Source organism: Meles meles, chromosome 3 (genome assembly GCF_922984935.1).
Source record: "Meles meles chromosome 3, mMelMel3.1 paternal haplotype, whole genome shotgun sequence".
NCBI lineage: Eukaryota > Metazoa > Chordata > Mammalia > Carnivora > Mustelidae > Meles > Meles meles.
Genome location: NC_060068.1, coordinates 113,739,398 through 113,761,801, shown reverse-complemented (window position 1 = coordinate 113,761,801; position 22,404 = coordinate 113,739,398). Strand labels below are relative to the sequence as shown.

The 22,404-nt window shown below is 39.8% G+C and overlaps 1 protein-coding gene, 1 non-coding gene and 1 pseudogene across 8 annotated transcripts in view; 2 read left to right on the top strand and 1 right to left on the bottom strand.

Moving 5' to 3' along the window:
* CDC42SE2 (CDC42 small effector 2) overlaps nucleotides 1-22,404 on the top strand; it is a 121,118-nt gene that overhangs the window by 15,435 nt on the left and 83,279 nt on the right. The window lies entirely within an intron of this gene.
* LOC123939267 overlaps nucleotides 1-22,404 on the bottom strand; it is a 53,021-nt pseudogene that overhangs the window by 14,772 nt on the left and 15,845 nt on the right.
* LOC123939371 lies at nucleotides 7,045-7,216 on the top strand. The gene has a single exon (XR_006817832.1). It is a non-coding gene; the product is annotated as a U1 spliceosomal RNA (small nuclear RNA).

The following is a 22,404-nucleotide window of genomic DNA, read 5'->3' as shown; positions in this document are numbered from 1 at the left end:
AGAGGCTTTATCCCACTGAACCACCCAGGCGCCCCACTTCGTATTATTTTAAGACATCTCCAGGGGCGACCGGATGGCTCAGTCCTTAAGCGTCACCTCAGGTCATGATCCCAGGGTCCTGGGATTAAGCCCCTCTTCGGTCTCCGTGCTTTGTGGGAGTCCTTCTTCTTCCTCTCCTACTCCCTCGCTTGTGTTCCCTCTTTCTCTGTTATTTAAAATGTTAAAATGTTTAAAGTGTTAAAAAAAAAAAGTCTCGAGTCAACTGGATATTTTACTTTAAAATGAATTGCAGTCAGGAAACTGGAAATTCAAGTAACCCAGGTGAACTCATATCGTAGTGTCCTTTTAATCTGCCTATTTTAGGAGAGTGATTCTTGAGACTATTTTATTTATTTATTTGACAGAGAGAGGGACAGGGAGAGAGAGAACGCAAACAGGGGGACTGGGAGAGGGAGAAGCGGGCTACCCAATGAGCAGGGAACCTGATGTGGGGCTTGATCCCACGACTCTGGGATCTTGACTTGAGCCAAAGGCAGATGCTTAATGGACTGAGCCACCCAAGTGCCCCTCTTGAGACTATTTTAAAAACTTTCAGGGAAAGTTTTAAAATTAAAAGCTGAAGGAGAACAGAGTTAGACTGAGTTCATTATTGCTGGCCAAAATGGTAAAAAAGTAACTAATTTCTTGGTTTATGATATAACGGTTGTGTGCATAAAGAAGTCTGTTTATTTTATTTTTAAGTAACCTTTACACCCAACATGGGGTTCAGACTTACAACCCTGAGATCGAGAGTTGTGTACTCTTCCGACTGAGCAGTCAGCCTCCCCACAGATGTGTATTTTAAAGACTGAGAACTTACCCTTTGCAGAAGAAAAAAGTGACTAAAATGTGGAAAAAAGTGTTCAACTTTAATAACAGTAAGTTTCTCTTACCAGATTTAGGATTTAAGAAATGGTGCTAATTTACAAAGGTACTAAATTTATTGCTGGAGGGAGTATACATTTGTAGAACCCATTTTTTTTTTCCAAAGCATTTTTTTTTTTAAGATTTTATTTATTTATTTGACAGAGAGAGATCACAAGTAGGCAGAGAGGCAGGCAGAGAGAGAGGAGGACGCAGGCTCCCTGCAGAGCAGAGAGCCCGATGCGGGGCTCGATCCCAGGACCCTGAGATCATGACCTGAGCCGAAGGCAGCGGCTTAATCCACTGAGCCACCCAGGCGCCCCCCAAAGCATTTTGACATATATCAAAGGCTGACTTTTTTTTTTTTTTTTAAAGATTTTATTTATTTATTTGAGAAAGAGACTCTGTGAGAGAGAGTATGAGAGGCAAGAAGCTTAGAGGGAGAAGCACACTCCCCGTGGAGCCAGGAGCCCAAAGCAGGACTTGATCCCAGGACTCTGGGATTGTGACCTGAGCTGAAGGCAGTTGCTTAACCAACTGAGCCACCCAGGTGCCCAAAGACTGGTATTTTTTGTCTCTGAGGCTATAGCCCAAGAAAATAATCCTTAGGCTTTTTTTGAGGGAGGAGGTTTTTTTTTTAACCCCTATGGCAGCTTTATCGAGATAATAGGTGTGATACTGTGAGTTACAGTAAGATATAACCTAGTTAGTCTACCCTGTTCTTGGTGCAGAGCTCCTAAAACCCTTAGAATTTCCTAAGAGAGCCATAAAGGTGTATTTTTTTAGGTTCCTGAGGTGACTTTTGGGAAGCACATACAGATGACCTCGGGTTGCCAGGGGAACCAACTCTGCAATTTGATTATTGGAACTTTAAGTCCCACCTCTCTGACCTGGAGAGAGGCCATGTGCTGGAGTTTGAATTGCCAGACACCAATGATTTAATTGATCATGACTGTGTAATGAAGCCTCCATAAAATCTGGAGGATGGGGTAGGATAACTTCCAGGTGGTGAACACACAGAGGCACTCTGGAGAGTGACATGCTCAGAGAGCAAGGAAGCTACAGACCCCTTTCCTTTCCCTGTGTATCTCTTCCATTTGGCCTTTCAGAATGACATCCTTTCATAATAAACTGGTAATCTCATGACTGAAATGTTTCTGAGACTTGTTTAAAATGCTCTGGCATATTAATCAAACCTGAGGAGGGGGTCATGGGAAGAAGCACAGGTGACAGTCTGGACTTATGATTGGCCTCTGAAGGGCTGGGCAGGCTTGTAGGACTGAGCCTTTGGCCTGCGTGGGATCTGGTGCTGTCTCTAGGTATGTCAGGATCAAGCTGAATTATAGGACACCCAGGTGGTGGTGGAGAATTGCTTGGTGTTAGTGTGTTCTGCACCTCGGGATTGGTGTTAGGGTTGTTACTCACATAACGTATTTTACCTTTTAAAGCATGTAAGTCAGTGTTGTGCAACCATCAGTACTGTCTCTAATTTTAGAATATTTTCATCACCCCAAAAAGAAATTAGCAGTTATTCCCCATTCCTCCATTTCCCCCAGCTCCTGGCAACCACTAATCTATTTTCTGTCTCTTTGGATTTGCTTCCTTTGGACATTTTATATAAAGGATCATACAGTGTGTGTGTGTGTGTGTGTGTGTGTTTTAAAGATTTTATTTTTATTTTTATTTATTTGACAGAGGTCACAAGTAGACAGAGAGGCAGGCAGAGAGAGAGGAGGAAGCAGGCTCCTTGCTGAGCAAATGCAGGACTCGATCCCAGGACCCTGAGATCATGACCTGAGCCGAAGGCAGAGGCTTAACCCACTGAGCCACCCAGGCACCCCATACAGTGTGTTTTTGTGAGTGGCCTTTTTCACTTAACATGATGTTTCAGGATTCATCTATGTTGCAGCATGTATCAGCAGTTGATTCTCCCTTGTGGATGAATGTTACAGTTGTATGGATATACCACATGTCATTTATCCATTCATCCATTAATGGGTATTTGGGTTGTTTCCATGTTTTGGCTATTATGAATAATACTGCTGTGAATATTCATATGCAGCTTTTTGTGTGGATATGTTTTTTTTTTTTTTTAAGATTTATAAGAGAGGCATAAGGAGGGGGTGGGGCAGAGGGGGAGGGAGAGATAGACGCGGACTCCCCATTGTGTATTACTGATAAATTCCTTCAGCCAGGATCATTCAGTGTTAGAATGTTACTTTTGTATGTTGCCCTAACAATTGTCTTATATTTTAAATAAAGTCATTTCAGACTACTGCTAAAAGAAATACTTTATGCTACAATTGAAAGACTAAAAAAAGGGGCGCCTGGGTGGCTCAGTGGGTTAAGCCTCTGCCTTCGGCTCAGGTCATGATCTCGGGGTCCTGGGATCGAGCCCCGCATCGGGCTCTCTGCTCGGCGGGGAGTCTGCTTCCTCCTCTCTCTATCTCTGCCTGCCTCTCTGCCTCCTTGTGATCTCTGTCAAATAAATAAATAAAATCTTAAAAAAAAAAAAGACTAAGAAAAGCCAGCTGTCAACTCTGAAATGTGCTTTTATGACAGTCAGTATCACTTGAGCAGGAGAGAGAGAGAATGTCAAGCTGACTCCCCCTGAATGCAGAACCAGTCCCTGGGCAGGATCTCACAACCCTTGAGATCATGACCTGAGCTGAAATCAAGAGTCAGGTGCTTGACTGACTGAGTCAACTAGGCACCCCAACCATGTACATTTTAAACTTAACCATAGTCTATCTGTGAGAGTTCTTTGCAAGATACAAATTGTACTCTGGGATTTTCAGGTAGATATTATACAGGGAATTTGATACTTAAAAAAATCATTGGCTAGTTGGGAAGAGTTGGAGTCAGAGAACCATCACTGGATTATGTTTGAGAACATGAGGCCATAGCTAAAGGGTCAGGAAGGTAAAACTGGGGACCCATCAAAGGAATGCTGAATATGTGATGTGACTGCTTCTTGCTGGCATCTGGTGACTAAAGTTACTGTAATTGTTTCTAATCACGTTGATTTTGTTGTGTCATTGCTTACCACTTAAATCAGCAGTGGAAGGATAACTTCGTAATTTTCTTTCCTTCACTTTTGCTTTCCAAATTTCAAAAGAGGACTTCTTACTGGTAGAAACTGATTTACATTCTGAATACAAACTATAACTTGAAGTCTGGGAAGTGTAGTTTATTGGTTTTATTTTGTTTTAGCTTTCCTGCACCTGAGATACAGGAAGGTGTGTATGTAAGGAGTAGTAGGAAAGAATGAATGCTAAGTGCTACTTGAGTTACCTAACATTCAACAGAAGCCTTCCTATTTTTTCGGTGATAAGGCTTTATGTCTTTACATGCAGTGTATTTTTTTTTTTTTTTAAGATTTTATTTATTTACTTCAGACAGAGAGGCAGGCAGGGAGAGAGAGAGGGAAGCAGGCTCGCTGCTGAGCAGAGAGCCCGATGCGGGACTCGATCCCAGGACCCTGAGATCATGACCCGAGCCGAAGGCAGCGGCTTAACCCACTGAGCCACCCAGGCGCCCCACATGCAGTGTATTTTGAAGATGGTAGGATGAAAGAAATCCACCTTAGACTTGATTTGTTCAGGAAATGTTCTTTTCCTGTAATGTGAGCCCTTACTCTTCTGTTACTTTCATAAAGTAGCATGTCTATTGTAATATTTCCATTTGGGAAAACTCAGGTGTTTCTGGAAAGTTCTTTTATACTGTGTTTACCTCTGGGTTGGATAGGTAAAATATTTTCAAAGAATATAACTGCAAAATACTATGTTTTTTTGGGTGTCTGGGTAGTTCAACTGTTGATTTCAGCTGAGATCATGATCTCAGGGTCACAAGGTTGAGCCCTACCCCCAGGCTCCGAGTTCAGAAGGGAGTCCACTTCAGATCATTCTCTCTCCCTCTCATACTGCCCCTCTCCCTGCTCATGCTCTCTGTCACCCTCTCTTTCTAAAATAAATGAACAAAAAAAAACCAAAACCCTTAAGTTTTTCCCTTATTGCTCGTTTTTCTCAGGATTGAATTAACATGTAATTTATTTTTTTAAGAATTTTATTTGTCTGGGAGAGAGAGAGTATGCGCATGCACGCACAGAAGCAGGGGAAGGGGCAGGCAGAGGGGGAGAAGCAGGCTTTCTGTGGAGCAGGGAGCGCAGTGTGGGGACTCAACCCCAGGACCATAATGATCTGGGTTGAGGGCAGAGGCTTAACTGACTAAGCCACCCAGGTGTCCTCTAATACATAAACGTCTTTTTAAAAATCGTTTATGCTACCTCAGTTCATTATTTTATCAATATAGGAGAAGCTGTAGTAATCTTTAAAAAGAATATGGGAGCTAGTAAAAGCTTTTCCCTTTATGATTTAGAATGAAAACATGTATGATTTCTTGGTACTGAGCCTTTTTTTTTTTTTTTTTTGGATTTATTTATTGTGGCATCTGGGTGGCTCAGTCGGTTAAGAGTCAGACTTTGGTTCAGATTGGTGATCTCAGGGTCCGAGGATTGAGTCCTGCATAGGCCTTCTCCTCACTCAGTGGGGTGTCTGCTTCTCCATCTGTGTGCCCCCCCAATCTTGTGTGCACATGCATGTGCTTTTTCTCTCAAATGAAATAGATGACCGGAGCTGAAATTAAGAGTCAGATTCTTAACAACTGAGTCACCCAGGGGCCATGATAGTGTTTTAAAGAAACTTTTATTTCCTCATAGAGTATTTATACCTCCCATATTCTGTGTTCAGTAGTTTGAGTATGGTGAACATATCATTGCATAGCCTTTTACTAAATAACTTTCAAATGCTATGTCTTAGGTTTTTTAAAGATTTTATTTATTTATTTGACAGACAGAGATCACAAGTAGGCAGAGAGGCAGTCGGGGGTGGGAGGGGGAGCAGGCTCCCAGCCAAGCGGAGAGCCCAATGTGGGGCTCGATCCCAGCACCCTAGGATCATGACCTGAGTGGAAGGCAGAGGCCTTAACCCACTGAGCCACCCAGGTGCCCCAATATTAAGTATTTGAGAATATGTTGTTATATAGCTTCAGTTGGCATCTGATATTTGTAAGAGAAAGTATTAATTTCACCTGGAAACTTGACTATGCTTTATTTATTTATTTTTTAAAAATTTTATTTACTCGGGGCACCTGGGTGGCTCAGTGGGTTGAGCCTCTCTCTTCGGCTCAGGTCATGATCAAGCCCCACATCAGGATCTCTGCTCGGTGGAAACCCTGTTTCTCCTCTCTCTCTCTGCCTCCCTCTCTGCCTATTTGTGATCTCTGTCTGTCAAATAAATAAATAAAATATTAAATATTTTTTTAATTTACTCATTTAGAGAGGGAGTGCCTTTATGAGCAATGTGGGGGGTGGGGAGCAGAGGGAAAATCTCAAGCTGAGCCAAAAATAAGAGTTGAGAACTCAAGTAACAGAGTCACCCAGGTGCCTCCTAAGTCTGCTTTAGAGATGGCTGTTGACTGCTTGCAGGGAACATGAAATTAGGTTTTATATAAGCATTTTTGGGCACTGAAATTGAAGGGTTGGTCTCCATTTTTTTCCTCCCAGCTATTTTCTAATTTGATTATTTTTAAAGAGCTGGTAGTATTCTGTTGCTGTTCTAGTTAGTTCTAGAGTTCTAGTTCTATGTCTACAAGTTAATGTTATCCTTGACCTTTCTTATATATGTACCTTTAAAAGTTTTTTGAAAAGCTTTGTACTTCATAAATTTTATTTTATTTTTTTTTAAAGATTTTATTTATTTATTTGACAGACAGAGATCATAAGTAGGCAGAGAGGCAGAGAGAGAGAGGAGGAAGCAGGCTCCCTGCTGAGCAGAGAGCCCGATGCGGGGCTTGATCCCAGGACCCTGGGATCATGACCTGAGCCGAAAGCAGAGGCTCTAAACCACTGAGCCACCCAGGCGCCCCTGTACTTCATAAATTTTAAAACTAACATTAAAACTTCAAGTTTATGAAATTATCAAAGATGTAATTTCTGAAATATTGTATGTTGTCTTTGATTTTGAAAAATATGCTCCCAGACACTTTGACTCTGTTTGTTCTGCTTACTCACTTTATTGGAAAGAACTGCTGTAAAATTTGTTAGCCCTCACTGTCAAGCTACATTGTATGTTTTTCTTGTCAAAAGTGGCCTGACAGGGGAGATACCATGGTCACGAAGGTGGTTTTCCCAGGGCGAGGCTTATCCATTGCACTCCGGATGTGCTGACCCCTGCACAAAAAAAAGTTTCCCAAATGTGGGAAACTCGACTGCATAATTTGTCGTAGTGGGGGACTGCGTTCGCGCTTTCCCCTGTGTAAAAAAAAAAAAAAAAAAAAAAAGGTGGCCTGACATTTGCAGTGCTAATAGAAATAACAGCACCTGCATTGAACAACCACTGGACAACTATTTTCACTACCAGATTCTAACACAGATTGATTAGGCAATGAGTCTTGCTGTGAATTTCTTTGAATATTTCTTGCTTTGCTTAAATGAGACTCCATCTCTGCCAATTATGCCTTTGCTGCATGGGAGACTTGTTAAAAATCAGTACCCTGTTAAGGTTTGAGATGAGTTAAGAAATGTGGCTTTCTCCTACAACATGGAAGTGTTACCGTGAAAGGGGAGGTAGAGGAAGAGAATGAATGAAGCCTAGACACGTCAATTTTAATTTTTTTTAAAAGATTTTATTTATTTTACAGAGATCACAAGTAGGCAGAGAGGCAGGCAGAGAGGGGAAGGGAAGCAGGCTCCCTGCTGAGCAGAGAGCCCAATGTGGGGCTCGATCCCAGGACCCTGGGATCATGACCTGAGCCGAAGGCAGAGGCTTTAACCCACTGAGCCACCCAGGCGCCCCTCAATTTTATTTAATTAAAAAACATTTAAAGTAGGGGTGACTGGGTGGCTCAGTCCGTTAAGAGTCTGCCTTCAGCTCAGGTCATGATCCAAAAATCCCAGGGTGGAGTCCCACATCAGGCTCCCTGCTCATTGGGGGAGTCTGCTGCTCCCTCTGCCCTTCACCCAACTCGTTCTCTCTCTCTCTCTATCTCAGATAAATAAAATCCTTTTAAAAAAAAACACTTTTGGGGCGCCTGGGTGGCTCAGTGGGTTAAGCCGCTGCCTTCGGCTCAGGTCATGATCTCGGGGTCCTGGGATCGAGTCCCGCATCGGGCTCTTTGCTCAGCGGGGAGCCTGCTTCCCTCTCTCTCTCTCTCTCTGCCTGCCTCTCTGCCTACTTGTGATCTCTCTCTCTCGCTGTCAAATAAATAAATAAAATCTTTAAAAAAAAAAAAAACACTTTAAAGTTATTTTTTAAAAGTAATTTCTATGCCCAACATGGGCCTTGCAAACCTACGATCCCTAGCCCAAGAGTTGCAAACTCCACTGAGTGAGACAGCCCTGTGCTCCAGGGCTTACCAGTTTCAGAAAAAAGCATAGAAGGAAGTTGGAGATCTGGAAATGAATTTCCTTACAACTGTCCAGACCTGTCCTCTGTAGTACCTGGAAATTATCAGACCTTACACTGGGTTGAAGATCCTTGAGTGAAGGGAATAGCTTTTCTTCTGCTTTAATTGGTATTGTGTATTGATCCTTTTAAGTATATTACCTTCCTCCTTTTAAATTTTGCCTTGAAAAGCTTTGTTTTGACAAACAGCAAAACTGACCTTTGTGATGAAACCGTTGTGGTTTTCTTCTTTTTTTTTTCCATTGTGGTTTTCATAGTACTCTATAGCCCTTTGATCATAGTAATCAGAACCTCATGAATGTGATTGCCAGTACAGAAATTAGAAAAAAAGTAAACTGATTATCTACCTTACACTTTATACCATGATAAGTTCTTGATTTTTCCAGAGTTGAGTATACAAAGGAAAACTTTAGAAATACTGGAAGAAAACATGAATCAGTATAAAAACTTGGGTATGGGGAAACCTTCACAAGCCATCCAGCATATAGTAATCCCCATTATCTATGGCGTTTGTATTTCTAAGACCCAAGTAGATGTCTGAAATCATGGATAGTAGTGAGCCCTCTGTTACTATATTTTTTAATACATGAATACTAATGATAGAGTTTGATATATCAGGCACAGTAAGAAATTGATAATAGCATCTAATAATAGAACAATTGTAACAGTTTACTGTAATTTTTTGTGTGAATAAATTTATGTGAATGTGGGTTCTTTCAGAATAGCTTTTTTTAAAACATCCATTTATTTTAAAGATTTTATTTATTGAGGGGTGCCTGGGTGGCTCAGGCGTCTGAGACGCTTAGGCGTCTGCCTTCAGCTCAGGTCATGACCCGGGGGTCCTGGGATTGAGTCCCACATCAGGCTCCTTGCTCTGTGGGGAGCCTGCTTCTCTCTCTCTCCCTCTGCCTGCCTGCCTGCTGCTCCTGCTGCTTGGGCTCTCTCTCTCTCTTTGTGTCAAATAAATAAAAGCAGGGGGAGGAGCAGTGGGAGAGGGATAAGCAGACTCCACACTGAGCATGCAGCCAGAGACTGGGCTGGATCCCATGACCCTGGGAGCATGACCTGAGCCAAAACCAAGAGTCAGATCCTTTAACCAACTGAGCCACGCAGGTGCCCCCTTTCATTGATTCTTTTAAAGTAATCTTCTATATCCAGTGTGGGGTTTGAACTCACCACCTCAAGATCAAGAGTCACATGCTCTTCCGAGTGAGCCAGCCAGGCACCCCTATCTTGATACATCACACTGTATTATAGTCATCCTTCTTGTGATGATGTGAGATGAAAAAAATGCCTCTGTGATGAGTTGAAGTGTGGTGATCTACACAGGCATTGTAAGGTAATGTTAGGCTACTCTTGATCTGATTATATTTCAATAGGAGGATCATGTCCTTGTGACTGTGGTTGAAGGTGGGTAACTGAAACCAGGAATAAGGGGAAGACTACTGTACTTTTTGTCTTTAGAAAAGTAAATCTCTGGGGAGCCTGGGTGGCTCTGTTGGTTGAGCATCCCACTCTTGAATTTGGTTCCAGTCATGATCTGAGAGTTGTGAGATTAAACTCTGCATTGGGCTCCATGCTGGTCGTAGAGCCTACTTAAGATTCTCTCTCTCTCTCTGCCCCCCTCTTATAGAAGAAAAAAAAAAGTAAACCTCAGATTTACTGTTTTATGGCCATAATTTTTTTTTAAAATACAGAATCTTACCTGTCTCAGAAATACAATTTAAAAAATACACGTAGAAGTTCAAGATTCTCATTTACATCTAAGTTATCTTGCAAATTTCATATATTTTCCCTCTTGCTTTTAAGCTTAGAGAAACCTTTCAAAGTGGTGTTGTAATAAACAGACCTAGTACCCATAAACCTTCCTGATGATTCCTTTGCTAAGTTTAGCGGTTATTTGGCTCTTTGTAACAGACAGGTTGTACATACACAGGAGTGGGTGGAATTGAAATTGTTAGGGAAATTGGCTTTTGTGTTTTCTTGGAATAATGTATAGATCTTCCTCAACTTAGAATGGGGTTATATCATAAGTTGAGACTATCCAGAACCTAAAAGGCATTTGATGCACCTACCAAACATCATCCATTAGCCTATTACCTTACATATTCTCCAAACACTTGCAGTAGCCTACAATTGGTCAATAAAGTGTGGAATAGCTCATGTAATTTATTGAATGCCGAAAATGAAAAACAGAATGGTTGTAAGTTATCTATCATTTACCTTCAAGATAGTATGGCTGACTGGGAGCTGTGGCTCACCGTTGCTGCCCAGCATCATAAGAAAATATTGTGCTCTATATCACTAGCCCAAGAAAATAACACAATTTGGAATTTATGAAGTACTGTTTTTACTGAATGTATGTAGTTTTCTCACCATGGTAAAGGTGAAAAATCCTTAAGTCAGGGACTATCTGTATTGATTACTAAACTGTTTTAAGATGGGGATCTTCATCCCGAGTAATAGTATGTATAGTTGTTAATTGGAAATTTGAATGGTTAACAAAGACATTTTTATAGCATATTATTTAGATTTGTTAAATTTTAATATAAAAATGAGAACTTCTTTTTCTTTTTTACGGCTTTTATTGATTTGACAGAGAGAGCAGGGGAAACTGGAGAGGGAAAAGCAGGCTCTCCACTGATCAGGGAGCCTAGGGTGGGGTCGTGACCTGAGCTAAAGGCAGACACTGAATTGACTGAGCCACCAAGGCACCCCTGTTCTTTATCTTATCTATAAAGTATATCCCCTCTCCACTCCCTCCCAGTGAGCAATTTGTCAGGGGCTACTTTGAGGCCCTGGTGTGCCAGGGCCTAATTGAAATGCGTACTGAGTGCTGTGCAAGAGAATGATGCAGTTTACCACATCTTAAGTCCTTAGAAAGGCAGTTGGGACAAATTAAATATGTATTGACTTTCTCAAAATAAGTTGAGATTTCAGCACCCTCTGCATTTACCAGAAATAATACCACACTGAGTCACTCTTCTGGTGATTGAAAATGTACAGCTGGTAGAAGAAATTTCATGTTAATGGTTACTGTTATTGTGGGAGGGCAACTACATAAAAGATGCAGAGACCTGTCCTTTAATATTCAGAAAGATCTCAATATTAGCCTTATCCTTGGGCGAATAGGCTGAAATAAACGGAGACATTACTGCGTTCAGAGTATATCAAAATCTAGATCAGATTAAAATGTAGCAATCTCATTTCACATAATATAGCTAATTAATACAGGACAAAAAGGACAAATTACTGATCAGTTCGGGAACTATTACTTATTTTGCCTTAAAGGGAAGATGTGTTGTCCCTTTTCATTATCATGTATGGTTTTCTTTTGTGGAATTATAGAAAAACATTGAGTTATTCAGTAAATACTTAGCACTAGCTGTGTGCCAGGGACTTAGGTAGTAGTTCGTTGCAAACTAAAGTTGTTGTCTTCATGGAGCTTACTTTCTAGTTGGTGAAGACAAGCAGTGAATGAATGAGATATATAGAATGGCAGATAACTTGAAGTGCCACGAGGAAAAATAAAACATGGGATCAAGGTAGGGAACAGGTGATTGCAGTTATAAATAGGATGGCAAAAGAAAGGCTCAGTGACAAGACTAAAAACACATCTGTTAGAGCATCATTTATGATAAAGATAAATACTGGCAGCAGCCTCAATATCCATCTACAGAGGATTAGTTAAATATATTATGATACATCTATATAGTGGAATACTGTATAGCAAATAAAAATATAAGTCAGGGCACCTGGGTGGCTCATTTGGTTAAGCTTCTGCCTTTGGCTCAGTCATGATCCTAGGGTCCTGGGATCCAGTCCCACATCAAGCTCCCTGCTCAGTGGGGAGCCTGCTTCTCTGTCTTCCTCTGCCCCTACACCCCACTCATGTGTGTGTGCTCACTTGCTCTCTCTCTCTTAAATAAATAATCTTAAAAAAAAAAAGTCCTACCTGTAAGAATCATTTCAGATATAGGAAGTAAGAAAAATTAGGTATGGAATGATAAATGGAGTATGCTACCATTATGTCTACCACAAAAATTTGTATATTTTATATATGTAATTTTATAAATGTATGGAATATCATTGGAAAGATACATAAGAAAATGTTAATAGTGCTTATCTTGGGAGAACAGGGTGATTGGTAGACAGACGGAAGATGTAATAGTTCAAATTCCACCCAAGTGTCTGTGGATAGATGAATGGTGAAAGTGATGTGGTGTGCATACCCAATGGAATATTACTCAGCCATAAAGAAGAATGAAGTCTTGCCATTTGCAGCAATGTGGATGGAGCTAAAGTATTATGCTAAGTGAAATAAGTTAGTCAGACAAAGACAAATACCGTATGATTTCACTCATGTTGAATTTAAGAAAAGCAAACAAAAGAGACAAACCAAAAAACAGACAATTAACTCTGGAGAACAAAAACAATGGTTACCAGAGGGGAGGTAAGTGAGGTGGTGGATAAAATAGGTATAGGGGACTTACAGTGGAAAGCAGTCAATTATGTATAGAATTGTTGAGTCATTATATTATACACATAAAACTAATAAAACATTGTATGTTAATGCTACTGAATTTAAAATATTGAAAAGAACCCAAACCAAAAAACTTTGAATTCATTGAAAAAAATTCGCATCACATTTATTTTGTATTCATATTACTTAGTCAAAATGAGTAAATAACGTGTAAAGAACGCAAGGACTGTTTGCCTAATTAGAAAGTGATGGAAAAAAATACACGTATTTATAATACCCAGTGGCCTAGATAGCACTCTAGCCTAGATAGTGAATAAATTGATAGTTAATAGAAACATGGACTTAAAATTCTATTGAGCTGGAGACCTTATTGTTGACAGTTACAGTTGCAAAGCAATGCCAACACTGTTTTCATTGGATGATGGATTGTAGTGCTCACGATGGTAACATTTAGATTCATGTGATGTTTGTTTGTTTGTTTCTTTTTTTTTTTTTTCTCTTCTAATCAAATGGAAGGTATTCATTTCCTTGGCCAGCCACAGTGAGGTACCATTAACTGAAATTTGCTGTCTCATCACTCTGGAGCCTAGAAATCCAAAATTAAGGCGTCATCAGGCCCATGCTCCCTCAGAAACCTGTAGGGGAATCCTTCCTTGCCTCTTCCTAGTTTCTGGTGGTTTACAGGCAGTCTTTGGCATTCCGAGCTTGTGGCTGCATAACTCCACAATCTCTTTCTTCCTCATCACATAGCATTCTCCCTGTCTTTATCTTCCCATGGCTGCTTTCTTATAAAGACGCCCATTATAGTGGATTAGGGGCCCACCCTACTACAGTATGACTTCATTTTAACTGATTACATCTGCAACAGCTCTATTTTCACATAAGGTCATATTCAGAGGTAATGGGGGTTAGGACTTGAACATGTCTTTTCTTGGGAGGGGGGCAGTGGAGAGAAATGGATTACAATTCAGCCCCAAATAGAGGCTTGTCTCTTTTTTTTTTTTTTAAGATTTTATTTATTTATTTGACAGAGAGAGAGATCACAAGTAGGCAGAGAGGCAAGCAGAGAGAGAGAGGAGGAAGCAGGCTCCCTGTGGAGCAGAGAGCCCGATGTGGGGCTCGATCCCAGGACCTTGAGATCATGACCTGAGCCGAAGGCAGCAGCTTAATCCACTGAGCCACCCAGGCACCCCAGAGGCTTGTCTCTTTACTGTTACAGCCTTTCATATATACAAAAGTGTTTTGTAAAGTTGTAGGAAAAGATAATGTTTCACAAATTTATTTTTAAATTTATTTAAATTTATTTTTGAAGACTCTGTAAGGAGAAAAGATCCCATCTCTGAATCAAATCAAACTTAAGAGTGAAGTCTGTTTATTAAAAGTTATGTTCTGGGGCGCCTGGGTGGCTCAGTGGGTTAAAGCCTCTGCCTTTGGCTCAGGTCATGATCCCAGCGTTCTGGGATCAAGCCCCGCATTGGGCTCTCTGCTCCTTAGGGAGCCTGCTTCCTTCTCTCTCTCTGCCTGCCTCTCTGCATACTTGTGATCTCTGTCTGCCAAATAAATAAATAAAATCTTAAAAAAAAAATAAAAGTTATGTTTTAATGAGAATGGAGTATTTTTTTCTCATAGTATTGTAAAGTAAAAGTATGGGGATTGTAAATAGCAGAGAGTTAGAGATGACACTGAATGACTAATTCAGACTTTGTACTTATTTATAAAGTTATACCATGAAGATAAAGACCTTCTATTTTCTTGCACGTTTGTTCTCATTCATGTAAAAATGGCTTTTTCCAGATCAGTGTGTCCTGAAGATACAACTAAATATGGCAGCAGAGAGTACAGAGTATTGAGCCCCCTTCCATGACCATTGAATTCTATAAAACATGAGGAAAACTTTAAAAATTCTTTATCTCTTCCTCCTGTATAAATCAGAAGCCAAGTATTTGGTAGTCTGCAAAGTTTCTTTAAAGATTATTCCTTAAGCCTTTCTGATACCTTTTTATCCTTTGAGAAATAAGCATTCTGTCTGAATAAGCTGACCAATTGTCATTTAGATTTTGTTTTTTATCCCCCCCACTCAGGATCAAATAAAAAAAAGAAAACTCTCCTTATTTGCAGTCTTTCTTAATGTGCTTTTTTCCCTCTCTGAAGTGTTCATTAATAGAGGAAAAATATGTATTCAGCTTTTTAAATAATGAGTGATTCCTCTGATTTCTTTGTGATACAGACAGCTAAATGTTGTATCTTAAGACATTATGTTCTTTTTTTTTTTTTAAAGATTTTATTTATTTATTTGACAGATTTATTTGACAGAGAGGCAGGTGGGGGCAGAGGTGTGTGTGTGTGGAAGCAGGCTCTCTGCTGAGCCTTTAATCCACTGAGCCACCCAGGTGCCCCTTAAGACATTATGTTCTTAATAGGGTAGGCTATGGTAATGTATTTTAATTCAGCTGCCACCAAGTCATAGTGAAAATACTTATATAAATTCAGGTATTTTTTATAAAATTTTTATAAATTTTGTGTAAAATTTACAAATTTATATAAATTTTATAAATTCAGAATGTTAGAATTTATTTGGTCTATTAGTAATTGCTTAATCTGATGTTCTTTCAAACATGGGCATCTTTTCTTTAAATATTTATTTATTTTTATTTATTTATTTTTTTAAAGATTTTATTTATTTATTTGACAGAGATCACAAGTGGGCAGAAAGGCAGGCAGAGAGAGAGGAAGGGAAGCAGGCTCCCCGCTGAGCAGAGAGCCCGATGTGGGACTCCATCCCAGGACCGTGAGATCATGACCTGAGCCGAAGGCAGTGGCCTAACCCACTGAACCACCCAGGCGCCCCATAAATTTTTATTTATTTTTTAAAAATTTTCATTGTCCCAAAATTCATTATTTATGTACCACACCCAGTACTCCATGCAATACGTGCCCTCCATAATACCCACCACCAGGCTCACCCAACCCCCCAACCCCCTCCCCTCTAAAATCCTCAGTTTGTTTCTCAGAGTCCACAGTCTCTCATGGTTGTCTCCCTTTTTCCATTTCCCCCAATTCACTTTCCTTTCCTTTTCCTAATGTCTTCCATGTTATTCTTTATGTTCCACAATCTTTTTTTTTTTTTTTTTTTTTTAAGATTTTATTTATTTATTTGACAGAGAGATCACAAGTAGATAGAGAGGCAGGCAGAGAGAGAGAGAGGGAAGCAGGCTCCCTGCTGAGCAGAGAGCCCGATACGGGACTCGATCCCAGGACCCTGAGATCATGGGCGCCTGGGTGGCTCAGTGGGTTAGGCCTCTGCCTTCGGCTCGGGTTATGTTCCACAATCTTTAAAAAATTTTTTTTGTTTCAAGTTTTTATTTAAATTTTAGTTAACATGTAGTGTAATACTGGTTTCAAGAGTAGAATTTAAGGACTAATGACTTACATATCATACCAAGTGCTCATCTGAACAAGTGCTCTCCTTAATACCCATCAAATGTAGGGATCTTTTTAATATTCCTTGTTTTTTAAAAATTTAGGGAGTATGAATTCACCACTTCTCTGTCTAGTCCAGTATCTTTTGGCAGGCAATTATACTTTATATGGTTCTTTTTTTAAATAAAAAATTGCCTTTCTGAAACTTATGCATAATGGCTTTGGTTCCATCCTCTTTGATAATTCATAGTAATGCTTCCTCTTTCTAATGCTGTATGCTTTGGCCTATACATATTTGAAGGCTGTCCTATCTCTGTTTTTTGCTGAGCTAAATCACTAGTTCCCTTAACTCTTACCTGACATCTTTTTCAGACTCCTCACCATTCAGCTCTTCTCTGGATATATTCCTTTTCTAATTTTTAATTTTTTTAAAAATTCGAGTATAGTTTTCATACAACATTAACACTGGTTTGACATGTACAGCAAAGTGGTTCACCTTCTTTAAGTGTTATGGTGTACTTAAACTTTAAGTACTGTCTGTCACCATGTGATACTATAACAATATCGTTGGCTATATTCTAAATGCTATGCTTTTATTTCTGTGACTTACTCATACCATGACTGTATCCCTGTATCACCCACTCTTCACCAACTTGACCTACCCCTCCCCATTACCTTGCCTCCCCTCTGACAACAACCATCAGTTTGTTCTCTGTATTTATAGCTCTAATTCTGCTTTTTCTTTGTTTACTCATTTGTTTTTATATATTCCACATGAGTGAAATCATATGGTGTCTGTCTTTCGCAATCTGACTTATTTTTACTTAGCATGATATCCCCGGGGTCTATCCATGTTGTTGCAAGTGGCATAATCTCTCTTTTTTTTTTTTTTTTTTTTTGAGAGTGTGTGAATATCTTCACCCATTCAGTAGTTGGACTTTTTGTTTTGTTGATGGTTTCCTTTGCTGTGCAAAAGCTTTTTATTTTGGTCCCAGTAGTTTATTTTTGCTTTTGTTTCCATTGCCTGAGGAAACATATCTTAAAAAATGTTGTTAGGGCTGATGTCAGAGAAACTAAGCTTGTGTTCTCTTTTAGGATTTTTATGAATTCATTGCTTTAATCCATTTTGAGTTTACTTTGGGTATAGTGTAAGAAGGTGGTTCACTTTCATTTTTTTAACACATAGCTGTCGCATTTTCCCAGCACCGTTTATTGAAGAGGCCATCTTTCCCCATTGTATATTCTTGCTTCCTTTCTCGTAGATTAATTGACCATATAGGTGTGGGTTTGTTTCTGGGCTCTGTATTCTGTTCCATTGGCCTGTGTGTCAGTGTTGGTGTCGGTACCATACTATTTTGATGACTACAACATAGTAGTATATCTTAAAATATGGGATTGTGATGCCTCCAGCTTTGTTTTTCTTTTTCTGGATGTGTTCTGGTTAACAAAAATATCTCTTAAGATACAGTACCCAAAACAGGATGCCATATTCGTGAACTTGTGAATCCGAAATTATAGACCTAAGTTCCTTTTCATGATGTAGAGGTATAAGCAGGATTGATAACTTCTTTAGTATAAGTGCCCTAAAGGGAAGGTGCCTGATACACTGTAGGAGCACCTAATACAGACTTGGGGGTTGAGGAAAGCTTCCTGAAGGAGGTGATGGCCATACCAAGTTCTGAAGGGAATGCCAGGCAAGAGATGGACAGCAAGTGTGATGGCCTGTAGTCACAACAGAGAGAACCTGGTGTTTCGTGGAACACAACGAAATTGAAAATGGTTGGATGGCACAGTTATGGGGCATTGAGTGGAAGAGGAAGTAAATGATGTTAAAGGGAAAACTGGGGACCACGTCATAAAAACCCTTAGAAATTGTATTAACTGAACTGTTCCTGAGGATAATAGTGAATCATTAATGGCAGTTTTAAGTAAAAAACCCCAGCAGCCATTCATTTTAGAAGGATCATTCTGTCCCCAATGCCAATGAATTGGAGGGGCTGAGATGTGCCTGGAGATCGGTTAACAGCTATAATGGTATTTTTTAGATACAATGGTGGCGCTCAGACCTTGACCAGTGGCTCTTGGATGGAAAGAAACAGACTGGAAAAATAGTTCAGGGAATTCCATTGTTGTTTGGCTATAGCTGGGAGTGATGGAAAGGTAGGAGTCAAGGATTTGGTTTGTGAAACTGGGTAGATGGGAGAATTTAATGAAAATCATTTGAATGTGGGGGCACCTGGGTGGCCCAGTTGGTCAGATGTCTTCCTTCTGCTCAGGTCATAATCCCAGGGTCCTGGGATCAAGCCCCACATTGGGCTTCCTGCTCAGCAGGGAACCTGCTTCTCCCTCTCTCTGCAGCTCTCCCTGCTTGTGCTCTCTCTCTCTGTCAAATAAATAAAACCTTAAAAAAAAAATCATATGAATGGGATTGGGATAGAGGAGCGCTGGGGAAGAAGTGGGGTTCAGTTAAGCTTGAGACAGTAGCACATGCGGGTGGCGTGTACTAGATGCCTTTTGTTATGTGAGGTTGAACTTAAAGACATCTAGACTGGAGAACCTTGGATAGAGCTTTGTTGGGAAAGTAGGTTTCCCAGGTAGGTTTGGCTGTCTTCAGTATACATATGGTAATTGAACGCAGGAGCGTGATCTCAAATAATTTAGAAGAGCATTTGTACAGTGAAAGAGGAGGGCACAGGCTGATACTCTTAAAGAACTGTGACCTTATTATATTTGAGCTAAACACCTTTGGTGTTTCCGATCAGATTATTTGGGAACCAGCAAAAAGAAAGAAATCAGGGCTGTTCCAATTTATTTATTAAGTAGAAACACACCCAGTCCTTTGATTGGAGTAATGAAAAATGGTTCCTAAAATATCTCCCTTAGTCAGCTCTCAGTGTCTGAAATTCATGTTACTAGAGGTTCTCTACTTTGGGGTAAGGCATTGTTTCTCAAGGAGTTAACCTGTTAAAACGTAGATATTCCTAAAGATAGCTAAAATATTAATTGGTGGTGGTGATATTTCTAGGTCAGTAGGTTTTTTTTCTGGAATTCAGACTGAAGGAACAGATAGGAATTTGAGAAAGATTAGGTTTGGAAAAAATATTTTGTTGAGGAGTATAGGGCAATAGAGAGACCTGGAGGTTACCAAGCACCTGGATAAAGAGATAAGGAGAGTGAGGGCCACAGACTCTCTGTGTGTGTGTGTGTGTGTGTGTGTGTGTTGTGTTGTGTGTTTGTGTCTGCCAGTGTGCGTGCAAAAATGGGGATGGTGAGTTGGAGAGCAAAGAGGTAATGCCATTAAAAAGAGATGAGGGGCGCCTGGGTGGCTCAGTGGGTTAAAGCCTCTGTCTTCAGTTCAGGTCATGATCCCAGGGTCCTGGGATTGAGCCCTCTGTCGGGTTCAGCAGGGAGCCTGCTTCCCCATCTCTCTCTCTGCCTGCTTCTCTGCCTACTTGTGATCTGTTTATCAAATAAATAAATAAAATCTTTTAAAAAGGAGATAAGAGAACATTTGAGAAGAACTAAATAGATGGAAAATCCTGGAATTATTTCAGTTACAAATTAGGGCAACCATGTAATTTATCATCTAAAACTAGGACATATTGAGAACATATTTTATCTAAACTGGGACATACTGAGGTAGGGGAATGACTTCTGAGTAATCACATTGTGAAAACTTGCATAAACTCGGGCTATCATTAGCAAATAACAAATGGTCACTGTAGTTATAATGTGCTTATTTCAATATAGTATAATAAAATACTGTCAGTTTTTAGCTACTATGTGTCAAGCATTGTACTAAGCAAGCACTTTATACATCTTAATTACATTCTTAAAATAATCCTCTGAGGTAAGTAGCTGTTGTTTCTTTATAGTTGATGAAACCAAATCTCAGGGAAGTTTGCCTATAGTTCTCCATGGCAGTCAGCCTTGGAAACAATGAAGTGACGTAAACAAAATCCAAGTAAACTCTTAAACACTACATTATACTGCACTGGCTGTGGGTGTGCATCTGTATTTTAAAATGCCCTTTGACTTGGCTCAGAAAATTACTCTTTTTAAAAAAATATTTATTTATTTATTTGACAGAGATTACAAGTAGACAGAGAGGCAGGCAGAGAGAGGAAAGGAAGCAGGCTCCCTGCCAAGCAAAGAGCCTGGACGCGGGGCTTGATCCCAGGACACTGGGATCACGACCTGAGCCTAAGGCAGAGGCTTTAACCCACTGAGCCACCCAGGTGCCCCAGAAAATTACTCTTGTCATGTTACATCATGTATTAAATCCCATTCCCCTTCTGATAGCCATTTATCTGAAGGCTTACTTCGTGCCAGGCTACATTTGAGGCATTTTACATGTATTAACATAATTTAAACCTTACAATAGCCTTATGAATTACTTCGTTTTTATATTTTAGGAGATTGAGGCATGGTGAGTAACTTGTCTAAACTCAACACATTTAGTAAGTGGCAGAGCCAGAATTCACACTGACAGTTTGACTCCAGGGCCCGTTTTCTTTCTTTCTTTCTTTTTTTCTTTCTTTCTTTCTTTCTTTCTTTCTTTCCTTTTCTTTTCTTTTCTTTTCTTTTTTTAAGATTTTATTTATTTATTTATTTGACAGAGATCACAAGTAGGCAGAGAGGCAGGCGGGGTGGGGGGGTTGAGAGGAGCAGGCTCCCCGCTGAGCTGAGAGCTGATGTGGGGCTAGATCCCAGGACCTCAAGATCATGACTGGAGCCAAAGGCAGAGGCCTAACCCACTGAGCCACCCAGGCACCCCAGGGTCCATTTTCTTAATTGCTATCCTCTACTGCTTCCTCTAGTCTGCATTCTTTGTATGGACCTGTTTTCATTTCTCTTGGGAGCGGTTTGTTTTGGTGTCTGGTAAAGTGTGTGTGTACATATATAAGAAAGTTTCTACAATGTTTCCAAAGTGGTTGTACAACTTTGCTTCCACTGGTAGTCCATCTTTATTACCTCATCCCTCCTTTTCTGTTTTTTTAAGAAGGCATATGTAGCCTTTTCCATTAGTTTTGAAACTCTGGTAGTTAGAAATACATTCATTCTCCCTGTTTAAAAGTTTTGCCCAATTCACAGCTACTCATGTATATACCATTGCTTCTATCCGTTTCTGTAACCCTACCACATCCTACACTTGTAGGGTCTAGGAATGTTAACAGCACCAGTGAACAGTATCAAGAAGCAAAATGTCTTGAGTCTTTAATTGTATCACCATGATGATACTATGATACTATTGCCCAGATAACTTTTCGCTTAAATTGTGTAACTGAATGGTTATATGCCTTTCTTTACAGTGTACTTAAGGAGGAAATAAAATGGTAGTGATTTATTGCAGTACTAATAGGTTATAGTGTACTGGTTAGTTAAGAATTTTAGGGCAAATTTCTTTACCTTTCTGAATGTGTAAAATGAAGAAATTGAACTAGATTTCTTGTAGATCTTTATTATTTTTGCCAGGTCCATATTTCTTTGGGAAGAAAGAAAGAATTAGCATTTGAAATTAAATGAGCAAGGAGATGGAACACATACATAGTACATATTTTTCTTTCGGTATCAGAGTAATTTAATAGGGTCAAGGTCTGATAATTGAAGCCATTATACGTTGAGGAAAAGTGGAAACCAAACAGAAATGTTACTGTAAGACTTAGGGCTTTAGCTTCTTGTAATTTGACTGGCTTAAACCTAAGACTTCTGAATTGCAGTGGGTTTGGGGACTTAAAAATGGATTTTTATTTTTAAATTCAGAAGAACATTTGAGGGTTGCAAGGAATCATAAAGTTGGTTTAGATCAACTATCTGGTATTTTCAAATCACTGCCAGTAATATCCTGACTGCTGGTGATAGGTGTCCCAGGCAGGACATCCCCTTTGAGGCAGCAGTGGCTCAGAAAGATATTCTAATATGTGGAAAATAGAGCCTCTGCTCATTCATTCTAGTTGTGTCATTTGTGCTGATGGAGAACTAGCATAATTTTTCTCTGTGACTGCCCTAAAAGTATTATAAGGTAGCGCTGTTAACTCATTTCTCTAAAGATGATGCCCTTCTTTCATAGCAGTGTCATGGAACTGAGACTGATAGCTTGGAGAATAGATATTTCTGTATAGAGATGGGCTTACA